Here is a 15,214-nt window from a genome sequence, read left to right as displayed (position 1 = left end):
TTTTGGGTGACAACACTCCCTTTATATTTGGTGCATCAGAGAGGAGAGTGATCTGCATACATAAGATCTGGTCTCTGTGGTCCTCACTCTCCCTCCCCAACACTATATTCCCTGAGAACTCCACCTCCATCACCTCTGGTGCATCTGGATAGTGGCTTGCCTCCCCCTCCCCCATTTTGAGTGACGTAACATACCCTCCAACATTTTATACATAAACATCGGTACAAATTAGAAAAAGGGGCGTGGCCACGGGTAAAGGGGCGTGGCCACTCCCCTTATCCTATACTTTCAATGGAAGTTTGGAGAGCCAAAAATCGGTACAGACCATAAAAAAAAGGTACTGTACCTATTAAAAAGGTAGTGTTGGAGGGTATGTACTCCCTCTACTTCTGAGGTATCTCAGGGTAGCACAATCTGCATCACCAGCCTTGCATCAGGGAACCTGGCAGGGATAGTCAGTGGCTGGGGCTCTTCTTCTGCACTTAACCACTGGGCTGAATTTGGCTGCAGGGCAGCAGTGAGTATCTGTAATTCTTCTCCACGTGCTTTCCCCTCAAAAGCCTCTATCCTCTCCCTTGGGTCTGAAATGTCTTCTACGCCCTCAATTGATAATTGCTGGGCCTCCCCTAGCATAGCAAACTGGACAGCTGGTTCAGGTGCCACTGGCAGGCTAGACCTCACCTGCAGCGGTGAGTCCTCGGCCCTTATCAGCTCCTTGGTACCCTTGACACCAACATCTTCTTGGAACTGGCATTCATTCACCATTTCTTCATTTTCCATCTCTGAAAAGGGAAAGCTGGGTAGTAGCATCTCTGCTTGGTCTGTAGTTATATCAAGCAGATCTTCACTCTGTGTCTTGTCCTCTGTGTGTGGGGTATCAAGCCCTCCCACCATAGGCTCCTTAGCTGACTGGTTAGTCATTTGAATGTATTGGGGGTATACCGCACTGGAGAATGGTAAGGTATCTAATAGATATTGTTAGAACCAAAATACATAATACAACGAGAAAATCTGAGTTTTCTAATGTTATCTTGAGTTTGGTGGTGCACCCTGAGTCAGTGGTAAGACATACAACAAAAGGGAGAGAAGAAGACTCTTTTGTGGGTGCACTCTTGTATGTTTAAGAGGTCTCAGAAGAGACAATAAGTAAAGATTATAAATGAATTTTTAAATATCACTTTTATTAACAATAATTGATAAAATAGTAGAGTTTACTGTCAAAAATTGGAGGTAGGGGTGGGGGGAAGGGTGGGGGGGAGTTGGGGAAAAGAAAGGGGGAACACAGAACGAATTAATTACAGTGTAAATACTGAATATTGTTCTGGAATGCCTGGGTGCGATAATAACAGCTGGAGACCCTGAAAATTGAAGCGTTTTTATTCTCTCATGAGCGATGATGAGGAGACAGATGGGATGATTAAAGATGGAATGAGCAAGATGAATCTGCTGTCAGTGTTAGACGCTGAGCAAAACCGTCCAGGAATTTCTACTAAACTGAGTATTCCTCGAGAGTCTCCCACTCGAGTACTGACCCAGCCCTACACTGCTTAGCTTCCAAGATCGGAAGGATTCGGGCGTTACCAGTGTGGTATGATAGTAGAAAAAATATTAGATATCGAGGGCTCGAGAATCACTGATGAGAGTTCACGAAAATGGAGAAATAAGAGAAAAGAAAAGACAAGAGAATGGGTGGAGGAGGAAAATAGGGGATCTGCTGCCACCGTTAGACCGGGATAATTACCCCTGAATCAGTGGTGAGAGTCCTGAAGATAGTATAAAGTGAGGAAAAGGAAACGATACTGATAGGTAAAAAAATTTTTTTTGAGATTGGTTGATAGACAATGGGCTGCTTGATTGCAGGATGCTGATAGTACCTATGATAAAGGTACTAGGTGTGATAAAAAGCAATTTGTACACAATTAGCAGTCAAATAAATTGATTAGACCCATACATCACCATCAATTTGCTACTATCAGATTATTACAATTATACCAAAATGGTATCAGGTGGAAAAAGAAGGAGAAAATGAACAACAATTTCTTATTTGTGTTCCGCTGTATGCAGAGCTGCAGAAATACTATATAATATGATTGCAAGATGCTGATAGTACCTATGATAAAGGTACTTGGTGTGATAAAGAGCAATTGTACACAATTAGCAGATAATTAAATTGATTGGAACCATGCATCACCATCAATTTGATGCTGACAGATTATTGCACATTGTACCAAAATGGTATCAGGTGAAAAGAGAAAGAGATAATGAACAACAGTTGATTATACAGAGCTGCAGCAATGCTATATAATACGCAGTATAGAGGATAGTGATAAATTGCTCAGCCAAATGATTAGATCAATATTAATGACTGAAAATAAAGGTTTAAACAGTATCCTATGTGGTATTAAGTCGCTAAATGCCGACTATCTGTAAAACGGGTACTTGCAAAAAACAGCTTGATGAATGCTATTAAAATATAAATATGCAAAAAGATGCTGATATTGAGCAGATATTACCCGGAATTGTATGGAACGATCAGTCACTAATATGAGCAGGATACTTTCTGAGTGCGGAATGTCCGTGTCAAAGTCCAGGCAAATTGAAGATGCAGGATACACTGGTTCCCAGGAGCTGAGCAGTTCGTTTATAGCCGCACTGCCGATCAAAGTACCTGATGTATTGTGGAGACGTGGTCAGGTTGGCTGAGGAGAAGAGAGACACAATGTTCCTGGTCCCATCGCGGCAGTATCTAGCGGCGGCGGGTTGATGCAGCGGCTGCTGGGGAAAGAGCGGCTCGTGGTTCAGGATGTCCGGAATCAGCTGTCACACCCAGGCAGTGGGGGTAGGGAACGGAAAACTAGTTTCACCCGTTCACCGGGCTTGATCACTTCCTGTTCCCAGAGGGGATAGTGCAGGCTTTATCTTGCAAGGGAGCTGGTCGTTGTCCAATCAAAAGGGAGGCGTGTCCTGTGTTTGTAAATTGCTGCACAGGTGGAACGGTTGTTCTGTTTAGTATTGGTTCCCTATTATGCTTGCAATTAGTGGCCCATTGCACAAAAGGAAAAAACAGAGAATATGTGTGAGAAATATACAAGGTTGTTAGATAAAAAATGAGCATCTTGCTTATTATATAAGTGGACATAGTGAAAAAATGGAAATAAAAATAAAAATAAATAAAAATAAAATGGGGAAAATTAGCAAAAAAGAATAAATGAATGAAAATAATAAAATTGAAGCTTTCACAAATTGTTTATGAAATATTTAGATGATAAGAATAGATTAAATTTAAGTATACTAAATGATAATTGCTGGAAAAATATGTTAGGACAGCATATCTTGTCTGGAGTTATAAACAAACACGTTGTAAACATTGCATGAGGATATTCATAAATATGTTAATTTGGATTAATAATGCAAGTGACGTCGATGGAAGTGGTGGGAATGATTGTGAGAAAGGATGGTATGGAAAGGATGGGGAGTGAGGTGGAAAGGAATGGGGGGGATGGAGTGGGGGGGGGGGAAAGGCGGGGGAGAGAGGGGGAAGGGGGGAGGGGGTTTAAGATTGTGGGGTGTTGGGATATGGTTGGGGTGTTGTGGTTTGCAGTGTGGTGGGAATGTGTGTGTGGTGTCGAAGGTGATGATCCTGTGTGGGCGAGAAGTATAATGATATGGTGAGATGAGGAAGGGGGGTGGAGATGTAAGGGATAGGAGTGGGTTGACAATGGGAGTGCTGTGTGGAAAGGTGTTAGTAGGTTGTGAAATATGTCGGAATTTGCTGGGTCACTGTAATGGGATGGATGTGAGGTGCATGTGAATGGACTGCGGATGTGATGGTGCCGAGTATGTGGTGGAGGTGGGCGTGAAAGTGCTGATGAAAGAAGGGTGAATGTGATGTGTTATGAATAGGGGTGTACTGGATGTGAGTGTACTGAGGGGTGTAAGGGAAGGAAGCGAGGACACTTGATGGGTGCTATATAGAAAGTAGGTTACAGAAATGCACTGTAATTGATGTATTCATTCAGACCCAATGGTTTGAGACAACCTAACCTGAAAGTCCATTCACTTTCCTTCTTAATAAGTTCTTTGCTTAAGTCACCACCGCGTATGCCTAGATGGACCCTATCTAGGCCAAAGGCGCGCATATCACTTGGTGAGTCATGATGTGCAGCATGGTAGTGTCTGGCTACTGATGTTAGTTTTTTGCCTTTTTGAAGATCTGACGATGAGTTGCGAATGGAGCCCATATGTTCTAAAATCCTAGTTTTGAATTTTCTAGTCGTCATGCCTACATATCGTTGATTGCAAGGACAGGTTAGACAATAGACTACTCCTTGTGTGTCGCAGTTGAAGAAGTGTTGTATGGAAATATCCTTGCCATGTCTGTCCTTGACACAGTCAGTTATCTGTATCTGTGGGCAAGCCTTACATTGCCCACATGGAAAGGATCCCTTAGGGAGTTTGGATTTGGTCATTTCACGTGAAAAATGGCTCTGAACCAACGTGTCTTTGATGTTCTTAGATCTCCTCCAACTGATTTGTAAAGTGGGATCCAATAAAGGTGATAACTCTGGATCCAGATGTAGGACAGGTAGATGTTTCTGAATGGCCTTTTTTAGTAGACGCCATTCGGGACAGAAGGTCCCTACAAATCGAATCTTGGTGTCAGCCTTTTGTTCTTGGAGTTTGTCCTGGAAGATCAGGGATTCCCTGTTGGTTTTTGAAATAGATTGTTGAGCTCTCTTCAGAGAGCGTTTACTGTATCCCCGAGCTTGTAACCTGGTCATAAGTTCTCTACTTTTCTGTTTGAACACCTTCTCCTCTGTGCAGTTGCGTCTAAGACGAAGAAATTCCCCTTTTGGGATGTTTTCAATAGTAGGTGGGAAATGTGAGCTTGTTTGGTGCAATATACTGTTTGTGGCTGTATCCTTACGAAAGAGTTCTGTAGCCAAAGTCCCACTTGTTGTCTTGTAGATATTCAAGTCCAAAAAAGATATCTTGTCTCTGCTGATTGAGTGAGTGAGAAAAATGTTCAAATCGTTTACATTGAGGATGTTAATGAAGTCCAACAGGAGTTTCTCATCTCCTTCCCAGATCACAAAGATATCATCAATATATCTCAGCCAATTGATGATATGTTTTGTGTAGATATGATTATCATCGTTGAAGACTATTGTTTGTTCCCACCAGCCGAGGAACAGGTTGGCGTATGTGGGTGCACAGGCTGCACCCATTGCTGTTCCCCGAATTTGCTGAAAAAATTGGTCACCAAAGGTGAAATAATTTTTATTGAGAACAAAACTCAACATTTCACATAGGAAATCATGAAATACATTTTTTTCTTCCATATCCAGGAAGAATTTGGTGGCTTGTATTCCTTGTGAGTGTGAAATACTGCTATACAGGGCTTCCACATCTAAGGTGACTAGGATACAGTTCTCATTTAGACATATGTCATGTATTTTCCTTAGGAGATCAGAAGTGTCCTTAAGGTAGGAGGGTAATGTCATGACATGGTCTCTGAGATGTAAATCCAGAAATTTGCTTGGGGTTTCCAAGAGTCCCCCATTCCCTGACACTATGGGTCTCCCAGGTGGTTTGTTGATATTCTTGTGTATTTTTGGCAATAAGTAAAAGGTAGGAACCCTGGGATTCGAGACCTCAAGGTATTTAGCCTCTTGTTGTGTGATAGCTCCAGTGGCAAATGCCTCTGTAATCATGTGCATGTATTGCTTGTGGAATTTTATTGTGGGATTAAGTGGCAATCTGATATAACAGGATGTGTCCAACAGTTGTCTCCGTGCTTCCTCTTCATACATTGCGAAGGGCCATATGACAATGTTACCACCCTTATCCGAGGGTTTGATAACGGTGTCAGTCCATGTTTTAATCTCTTTAAGAGCTTGTCTCTCTCTGTATTTGAGATTTTTGGTGAGACATCTTTTGCGAGAATTGGTCTGGATCTCGTCAAATTCTTTGGAGACTAGATCCAAAAAGACCCTGATTTCTGGGCTGTTGGTGTCAGGAGGGAAAAAGGTGGACTTCAGTTTGCATGTGGGTCTTATTTTTCGTGAAGCAGGGATGTCCGAGGCTGATTCCATATGCAGCTCCTCCAGTATTTGGATAGCTGTATAATCTTCTTCGGTCAGTGGTGTTATTGATACACTAGGATCCTCCAAAGGTCCTGAATGGCTGGATAGTGAAGTCATAATACTTGAGTCAACAGAGGATTTAGCAAAAAAATTTTTTAATAATAATTTGCGGCCGAAGAGTCTGAGATCCTTCTCCCACAGAAACCTATCAAAGGGTGATGTGGGTGAAAAAGATAGACCCTTGCTAAGAACCTCTAATTGATCTTCCGTAATGATTTTGGTACTGAGGTTGATAATTTGTAATTTGTCGGTAGTTGTCACTTCCTGGTTGTCCGTACCGGATAGTGAGATGTTCTTGGGGTGGTCCAATCTCGCTTGTTTCTGTCTGTGTTTCGTCCCCCCCCTTCTTGTCGGCCTTGTGGCTTGCTTCTGCCTCTGGTATGTTGGCCTCTCCCTAAAAAAGGGTCCTCACTTTTGTTGTATCTATGGGTGTGGGTACTTCCTTCAGGATGTTCCGTGGCGGAGTCTTCACTGTATGATGATTCTAATTCCGAAGAGCTCGGATCTTCTCTAGGTGGTCCTCCTCTAGGACGTGGAGTGGGAGAATGCCAACGAAAGATTTTTCCTAGGGAGAAGTCGTTTTTGTCTCGTAGGAATTTGGTGCGTTTCCTTTCTATAATATTGGTTTCATATATATCCAGATCTTTCTTGTATTTTTCAAATGTGTTTTGGAAAGATAGGTCTTTCTCCCAGGTTTCTAAGTTTTGACCCAATTCTTCGATATTTTTTTCTACTTGATCTAATATCAGATTGTCATGTTTGATCAAGATTAGAATTAGTTCATTAGAACATTTTAATAGGCTGTTTTCCCATTCAGTTTTAAGGTTGTCTGTGGCCAAAGGGAAGGAGGGGAAGATACGTGGTCGTAAGCCTCTGGGTGATAATTTATTTTTGTGGTAGTTTTCTAATGTAGTGATATCCCAGGTGAGCCTAATCCTTTTTTGAAGGTTTTTCTGTAATTTTGATAAATCAGATTTCCAGTCTTTGGGAGTGCTGGGATTGTGGAAGGTATCTGAAAAAATATCTCCAAATTCCTCTACGTTTCTACGTTTGGATGTTAGTTCAGTTTTTAATGAAAATGCTGTCATTGCCTTGAATATAACAATATACAGTGGGGGGAAAAAATGAAAAGAGGAAAGGGAATGTTGTTATAACAGAAGCGACTACTATACAAAAGGAAAGAGATCCTATAGCAAGGTATATAAATCCGTGCAAGGTATGGAAAACTGAGTCTTGGCTCAGTGTACTGAATACATGAATGTATTGGGGGTATACCGCACTGGAGAATGGTAAGGTATCTAATAGATATTGTTAGAACCAAAATACATAATACAACGAGAAAATCTGAGTTTTCTAATGTTATCTTGAGTTTGGTGGTGCACCCTGAGTCAGTGGTAAGACATACAACAAAAGGGAGAGAAGAAGACTCTTTTGTGGGTGCACTCTTGTATGTTTAAGAGGTCTCAGAAGAGACAATAAGTAAAGATTATAAATGAATTTTTAAATATCACTTTTATTAACAATAATTGATAAAATAGTAGAGTTTACTGTCAAAAATTGGAGGTAGGGGTGGGGGGAAGGGTGGGGGGGAGTTGGGGAAAAGAAAGGGGGAACACAGAACGAATTAATTACAGTGTAAATACTGAATATTGTTCTGGAATGCCTGGGTGCGATAATAACAGCTGGAGACCCTGAAAATTGAAGCGTTTTTATTCTCTCATGAGCGATGATGAGGAGACAGATGGGATGATTAAAGATGGAATGAGCAAGATGAATCTGCTGTCAGTGTTAGACGCTGAGCAAAACCGTCCAGGAATTTCTACTAAACTGAGTATTCCTCGAGAGTCTCCCACTCGAGTACTGACCCAGCCCTACACTGCTTAGCTTCCAAGATCGGAAGGATTCGGGCGTTACCAGTGTGGTATGATAGTAGAAAAAATATTAGATATCGAGGGCTCGAGAATCACTGATGAGAGTTCACGAAAATGGAGAAATAAGAGAAAAGAAAAGACAAGAGAATGGGTGGAGGAGGAAAATAGGGGATCTGCTGCCACCGTTAGACCGGGATAATTACCCCTGAATCAGTGGTGAGAGTCCTGAAGATAGTATAAAGTGAGGAAAAGGAAACGATACTGATAGGTAAAAAAATTTTTTTGAGATTGGTTGATAGACAATGGGCTGCTTGATTGCAGGATGCTGATAGTACCTATGATAAAGGTACTAGGTGTGATAAAAAGCAATTTGTACACAATTAGCAGTCAAATAAATTGATTAGACCCATACATCACCATCAATTTGCTACTATCAGATTATTACAATTATACCAAAATGGTATCAGGTGGAAAAAGAAGGAGAAAATGAACAACAATTTCTTATTTGTGTTCCGCTGTATGCAGAGCTGCAGAAATACTATATAATATGATTGCAAGATGCTGATAGTACCTATGATAAAGGTACTTGGTGTGATAAAGAGCAATTGTACACAATTAGCAGATAATTAAATTGATTGGAACCATGCATCACCATCAATTTGATGCTGACAGATTATTGCACATTGTACCAAAATGGTATCAGGTGAAAAGAGAAAGAGATAATGAACAACAGTTGATTATACAGAGCTGCAGCAATGCTATATAATACGCAGTATAGAGGATAGTGATAAATTGCTCAGCCAAATGATTAGATCAATATTAATGACTGAAAATAAAGGTTTAAACAGTATCCTATGTGGTATTAAGCCGCTAAATGCCGACTATCTGTAAAACGGGTACTTGCAAAAAACAGCTTGATGAATGCTATTAAAATATAAATATGCAAAAAGATGCTGATATTGAGCAGATATTACCCGGAATTGTATGGAACGATCAGTCACTAATATGAGCAGGATACTTTCTGAGTGCGGAATGTCCGTGTCAAAGTCCAGGCAAATTGAAGATGCAGGATACACTGGTTCCCAGGAGCTGAGCAGTTCGTTTATAGCCGCACTGCCGATCAAAGTACCTGATGTATTGTGGAGACGTGGTCAGGTTGGCTGAGGAGAAGAGAGACACAATGTTCCTGGTCCCATCGCGGCAGTATCTAGCGGCGGCGGGTTGATGCAGCGGCTGCTGGGGAAAGAGCGGCTCGTGGTTCAGGATGTCCGGAATCAGCTGTCACACCCAGGCAGTGGGGGTAGGGAACGGAAAACTAGTTTCACCCGTTCACCGGGCTTGATCACTTGGGACCAGGAACATTGTGTCTCTCTTCTCTTCAGCCAACCTGACCACGTCTCCACAATACATCAGGTACTTTGATCGGCAGTGCGGCTATAAACGAACTGCTCAGCTCCTGGGAACCAGTGTATCCTGCATCTTCAATTTGCCTGGACTTTGACACGGACATTCCGCACTCAGAAAGTATCCTGCTCATATTAGTGACTGATCGTTCCATACAATTCCGGGTAATATCTGCTCAATATCAGCATCTTTTTGCATATTTATATTTTAATAGCATTCATCAAGCTGTTTTTTGCAAGTACCCGTTTTACAGATAGTCGGCATTTAGCGGCTTAATACCACATAGGATACTGTTTAAACCTTTATTTTCAGTCATTAATATTGATCTAATCATTTGGCTGAGCAATTTATCACTATCCTCTATACTGCGTATTATATAGCATTGCTGCAGCTCTGTATAATCAACTGTTGTTCATTATCTCTTTCTCTTTTCACCTGATACCATTTTGGTACAATGTGCAATAATCTGTCAGCATCAAATTGATGGTGATGCATGGTTCCAATCAATTTAATTATCTGCTAATTGTGTACAATTGCTCTTTATCACACCAAGTACCTTTATCATAGGTACTATCAGCATCTTGCAATCATATTATATAGTATTTCTGCAGCTCTGCATACAGCGGAACACAAATAAGAAATTGTTGTTCATTTTCTCCTTCTTTTTCCACCTGATACCATTTTGGTATAATTGTAATAATCTGATAGTAGCAAATTGATGGTGATGTATGGGTCTAATCAATTTATTTGACTGCTAATTGTGTACAAATTGCTTTTTATCACACCTAGTACCTTTATCATAGGTACTATCAGCATCCTGCAATCAAGCAGCCCATTGTCTATCAACCAATCTCAAAAAATTTTTTTTACCTATCAGTATCGTTTCCTTTTCCTCACTTTATACTATCTTCAGGACTCTCACCACTGATTCAGGGGTAATTATCCCGGTCTAACGGTGGCAGCAGATCCCCTATTTTCCTCCTCCACCCATTCTCTTGTCTTTTCTTTTCTCTTATTTCTCCATTTTCGTGAACTCTCATCAGTGATTCTCGAGCCCTCGATATCTAATATTTTTTCTACTATCATACCACACTGGTAACGCCCGAATCCTTCCGATCTTGGAAGCTAAGCAGTGTAGGGCTGGGTCAGTACTCGAGTGGGAGACTCTCGAGGAATACTCAGTTTAGTAGAAATTCCTGGACGGTTTTGCTCAGCGTCTAACACTGACAGCAGATTCATCTTGCTCATTCCATCTTTAATCATCCCATCTGTCTCCTCATCATCGCTCATGAGAGAATAAAAACGCTTCAATTTTCAGGGTCTCCAGCTGTTATTATCGCACCCAGGCATTCCAGAACAATATTCAGTATTTACACTGTAATTAATTCGTTCTGTGTTCCCCCTTTCTTTTCCCCAACTCCCCCCCACCCTTCCCCCCACCCCTACCTCCAATTTTTGACAGTAAACTCTACTATTTTATCAATTATTGTTAATAAAAGTGATATTTAAAAATTCATTTATAATCTTTACTTATTGTCTCTTCTGAGACCTCTTAAACATACAAGAGTGCACCCACAAAAGAGTCTTCTTCTCTCCCTTTTGTTGTATGTCTTACCACTGACTCAGGGTGCACCACCAAACTCAAGATAACATTAGAAAACTCAGATTTTCTCGTTGTATTATGTATTTTGGTTCTAACAATATCTATTAGATACCTTACCATTCTCCAGTGCGGTATACCCCCAATACATTCATGTATTCAGTACACTGAGCCAAGACTCAGTTTTCCATACCTTGCACGGATTTATATACCTTGCTATAGGATCTCTTTCCTTTTGTATAGTAGTCGCTTCTGTTATAACAACATTCCCTTTCCTCTTTTCATTTTTTCCCCCCACTGTATATTGTTATATTCAAGGCAATGACAGCATTTTCATTAAAAACTGAACTAACATCCAAACGTAGAAACGTAGAGGAATTTGGAGATATTTTTTCAGATACCTTCCACAATCCCAGCACTCCCAAAGACTGGAAATCTGATTTATCAAAATTACAGAAAAACCTTCAAAAAAGGATTAGGCTCACCTGGGATATCACTACATTAGAAAACTACCACAAAAATAAATTATCACCCAGAGGCTTACGACCACGTATCTTCCCCTCCTTCCCTTTGGCCACAGACAACCTTAAAACTGAATGGGAAAACAGCCTATTAAAATGTTCTAATGAACTAATTCTAATCTTGATCAAACATGACAATCTGATATTAGATCAAGTAGAAAAAAATATCGAAGAATTGGGTCAAAACTTAGAAACCTGGGAGAAAGACCTATCTTTCCAAAACACATTTGAAAAATACAAGAAAGATCTGGATATATATGAAACCAATATTATAGAAAGGAAACGCACCAAATTCCTACGAGACAAAAACGACTTCTCCCTAGGAAAAATCTTTCGTTGGCATTCTCCCACTCCACGTCCTAGAGGAGGACCACCTAGAGAAGATCCGAGCTCTTCGGAATTAGAATCATCATACAGTGAAGACTCCGCCACGGAACATCCTGAAGGAAGTACCCACACCCATAGATACAACAAAAGTGAGGACCCTTTTTTAGGGAGAGGCCAACATACCAGAGGCAGAAGCAAGCCACAAGGCCGACAAGAAGGGGGGGGACGAAACACAGACAGAAACAAGCGAGATTGGACCACCCCAAGAACATCTCACTATCCGGTACGGACAACCAGGAAGTGACAACTACCGACAAATTACAAATTATCAACCTCAGTACCAAAATCATTACGGAAGATCAATTAGAGGTTCTTAGCAAGGGTCTATCTTTTTCACCCACATCACCCTTTGATAGGTTTCTGTGGGAGAAGGATCTCAGACTCTTCGGCCGCAAATTATTATTAAAAAATTTTTTTGCTAAATCCTCTGTTGACTCAAGTATTATGACTTCACTATCCAGCCATTCAGGACCTTTGGAGGATCCTAGTGTATCAATAACACCACTGACCGAAGAAGATTATACAGCTATCCAAATACTGGAGGAGCTGCATATGGAATCAGCCTCGGACATCCCTGCTTCACGAAAAATAAGACCCACATGCAAACTGAAGTCCACCTTTTTCCCTCCTGACACCAACAGCCCAGAAATCAGGGTCTTTTTGGATCTAGTCTCCAAAGAATTTGACGAGATCCAGACCAATTCTCGCAAAAGATGTCTCACCAAAAATCTCAAATACAGAGAGAGACAAGCTCTTAAAGAGATTAAAACATGGACTGACACCGTTATCAAACCCTCGGATAAGGGTGGTAACATTGTCATATGGCCCATCGCAATGTATGAAGAGGAAGCACGGAGACAACTGTTGGACACATCCTGTTATATCAGATTGCCACTTAATCCCACAATAAAATTCCACAAGCAATACATGCACATGATTACAGAGGCATTTGCCACTGGAGCTATCACACAACAAGAGGCTAAATACCTTGAGGTCTCGAATCCCAGGGTTCCTACCTTTTACTTATTGCCAAAAATACACAAGAATATCAACAAACCACCTGGGAGACCCATAGTGTCAGGGAATGGGGGACTCTTGGAAACCCCAAGCAAATTTCTGGATTTACATCTCAGAGACCATGTCATGACATTACCCTCCTACCTTAAGGACACTTCTGATCTCCTAAGGAAAATACATGACATATGTCTAAATGAGAACTGTATCCTAGTCACCTTAGATGTGGAAGCCCTGTATAGCAGTATTTCACACTCACAAGGAATACAAGCCACCAAATTCTTCCTGGATATGGAAGAAAAAAATGTATTTCATGATTTCCTATGTGAAATGTTGAGTTTTGTTCTCAATAAAAATTATTTCACCTTTGGTGACCAATTTTTTCAGCAAATTCGGGGAACAGCAATGGGTGCAGCCTGTGCACCCACATACGCCAACCTGTTCCTCGGCTGGTGGGAACAAACAATAGTCTTCAACGATGATAATCATATCTACACAAAACATATCATCAATTGGCTGAGATATATTGATGATATCTTTGTGATCTGGGAAGGAGATGAGAAACTCCTGTTGGACTTCATTAACATCCTCAATGTAAACGATTTGAACATTTTTCTCACTCACTCAATCAGCAGAGACAAGATATCTTTTTTGGACTTGAATATCTACAAGACAACAAGTGGGACTTTGGCTACAGAACTCTTTCGTAAGGATACAGCCACAAACAGTATATTGCACCAAACAAGCTCACATTTCCCACCTACTATTGAAAACATCCCAAAAGGGGAATTTCTTCGTCTTAGACGCAACTGCACAGAGGAGAAGGTGTTCAAACAGAAAAGTAGAGAACTTATGACCAGGTTACAAGCTCGGGGATACAGTAAACGCTCTCTGAAGAGAGCTCAACAATCTATTTCAAAAACCAACAGGGAATCCCTGATCTTCCAGGACAAACTCCAAGAACAAAAGGCTGACACCAAGATTCGATTTGTAGGGACCTTCTGTCCCGAATGGCGTCTACTAAAAAAGGCCATTCAGAAACATCTACCTGTCCTACATCTGGATCCAGAGTTATCACCTTTATTGGATCCCACTTTACAAATCAGTTGGAGGAGATCTAAGAACATCAAAGACACGTTGGTTCAGAGCCATTTTTCACGTGAAATGACCAAATCCAAACTCCCTAAGGGATCCTTTCCATGTGGGCAATGTAAGGCTTGCCCACAGATACAGATAACTGACTGTGTCAAGGACAGACATGGCAAGGATATTTCCATACAACACTTCTTCAACTGCGACACACAAGGAGTAGTCTATTGTCTAACCTGTCCTTGCAATCAACGATATGTAGGCATGACGACTAGAAAATTCAAAACTAGGATTTTAGAACATATGGGCTCCATTCGCAACTCATCGTCAGATCTTCAAAAAGGCAAAAAACTAACATCAGTAGCCAGACACTACCATGCTGCACATCATGACTCACCAAGTGATATGCGCGCCTTTGGCCTAGATAGGGTCCATCTAGGCATACGCGGTGGTGACTTAAGCAAAGAACTTATTAAGAAGGAAAGTGAATGGACTTTCAGGTTAGGTTGTCTCAAACCATTGGGTCTGAATGAATACATCAATTACAGTGCATTTCTGTAACCTACTTTCTATATAGCACCCATCAAGTGTCCTCGCTTCCTTCCCTTACACCCCTCAGTACACTCACATCCAGTACACCCCTATTCATAACACATCACATTCACCCTTCTTTCATCAGCACTTTCACGCCCACCTCCACCACATACTCGGCACCATCACATCCGCAGTCCATTCACATGCACCTCACATCCATCCCATTACAGTGACCCAGCAAATTCCGACATATTTCACAACCTACTAACACCTTTCCACACAGCACTCCCATTGTCAACCCACTCCTATCCCTTACATCTCCACCCCCCTTCCTCATCTCACCATATCATTATACTTCTCGCCCACACAGGATCATCACCTTCGACACCACACACACATTCCCACCACACTGCAAACCACAACACCCCAACCATATCCCAACACCCCACAATCTTAAACCCCCTCCCCCCTTCCCCCTCTCTCCCCCGCCTTTCCCCCCCCCCCACTCCATCCCCCCCATTCCTTTCCACCTCACTCCCCATCCTTTCCATACCATCCTTTCTCACAATCATTCCCACCACTTCCATCGACGTCACTTGCATTATTAATCCAAATTAACATATTTATGAATATCCTCATGCAATGTTT

General features: G+C 41.4%; 3 pseudogenes; 1 reads left to right on the top strand and 2 right to left on the bottom strand.

The window, feature by feature from the left end:
* Positions 1-1,483: 1,483 nt before the first annotated feature.
* LOC134968290 (5S ribosomal RNA) lies at positions 1,484-1,602 on the bottom strand (annotated as a pseudogene).
* A 6,360-nt stretch (positions 1,603-7,962) lies between these two features.
* Positions 7,963-8,081, bottom strand: LOC134968289 (5S ribosomal RNA; annotated as a pseudogene).
* A 2,414-nt stretch (positions 8,082-10,495) lies between these two features.
* LOC134968288 (5S ribosomal RNA) lies at positions 10,496-10,614 on the top strand (annotated as a pseudogene).
* The last annotated feature ends 4,600 nt before the right edge of the window (positions 10,615-15,214 follow it).

The sequence above is a fragment of the Pseudophryne corroboree genome, chromosome 10 (assembly GCF_028390025.1).
Source record: "Pseudophryne corroboree isolate aPseCor3 chromosome 10, aPseCor3.hap2, whole genome shotgun sequence".
In the NCBI taxonomy this organism is placed as follows: Eukaryota; Metazoa; Chordata; class Amphibia; order Anura; family Myobatrachidae; genus Pseudophryne; species Pseudophryne corroboree.
The sequence above is the reverse complement of the archived record's forward strand: the minus strand, read 5'-3'. Positions and strand labels throughout refer to the sequence as shown.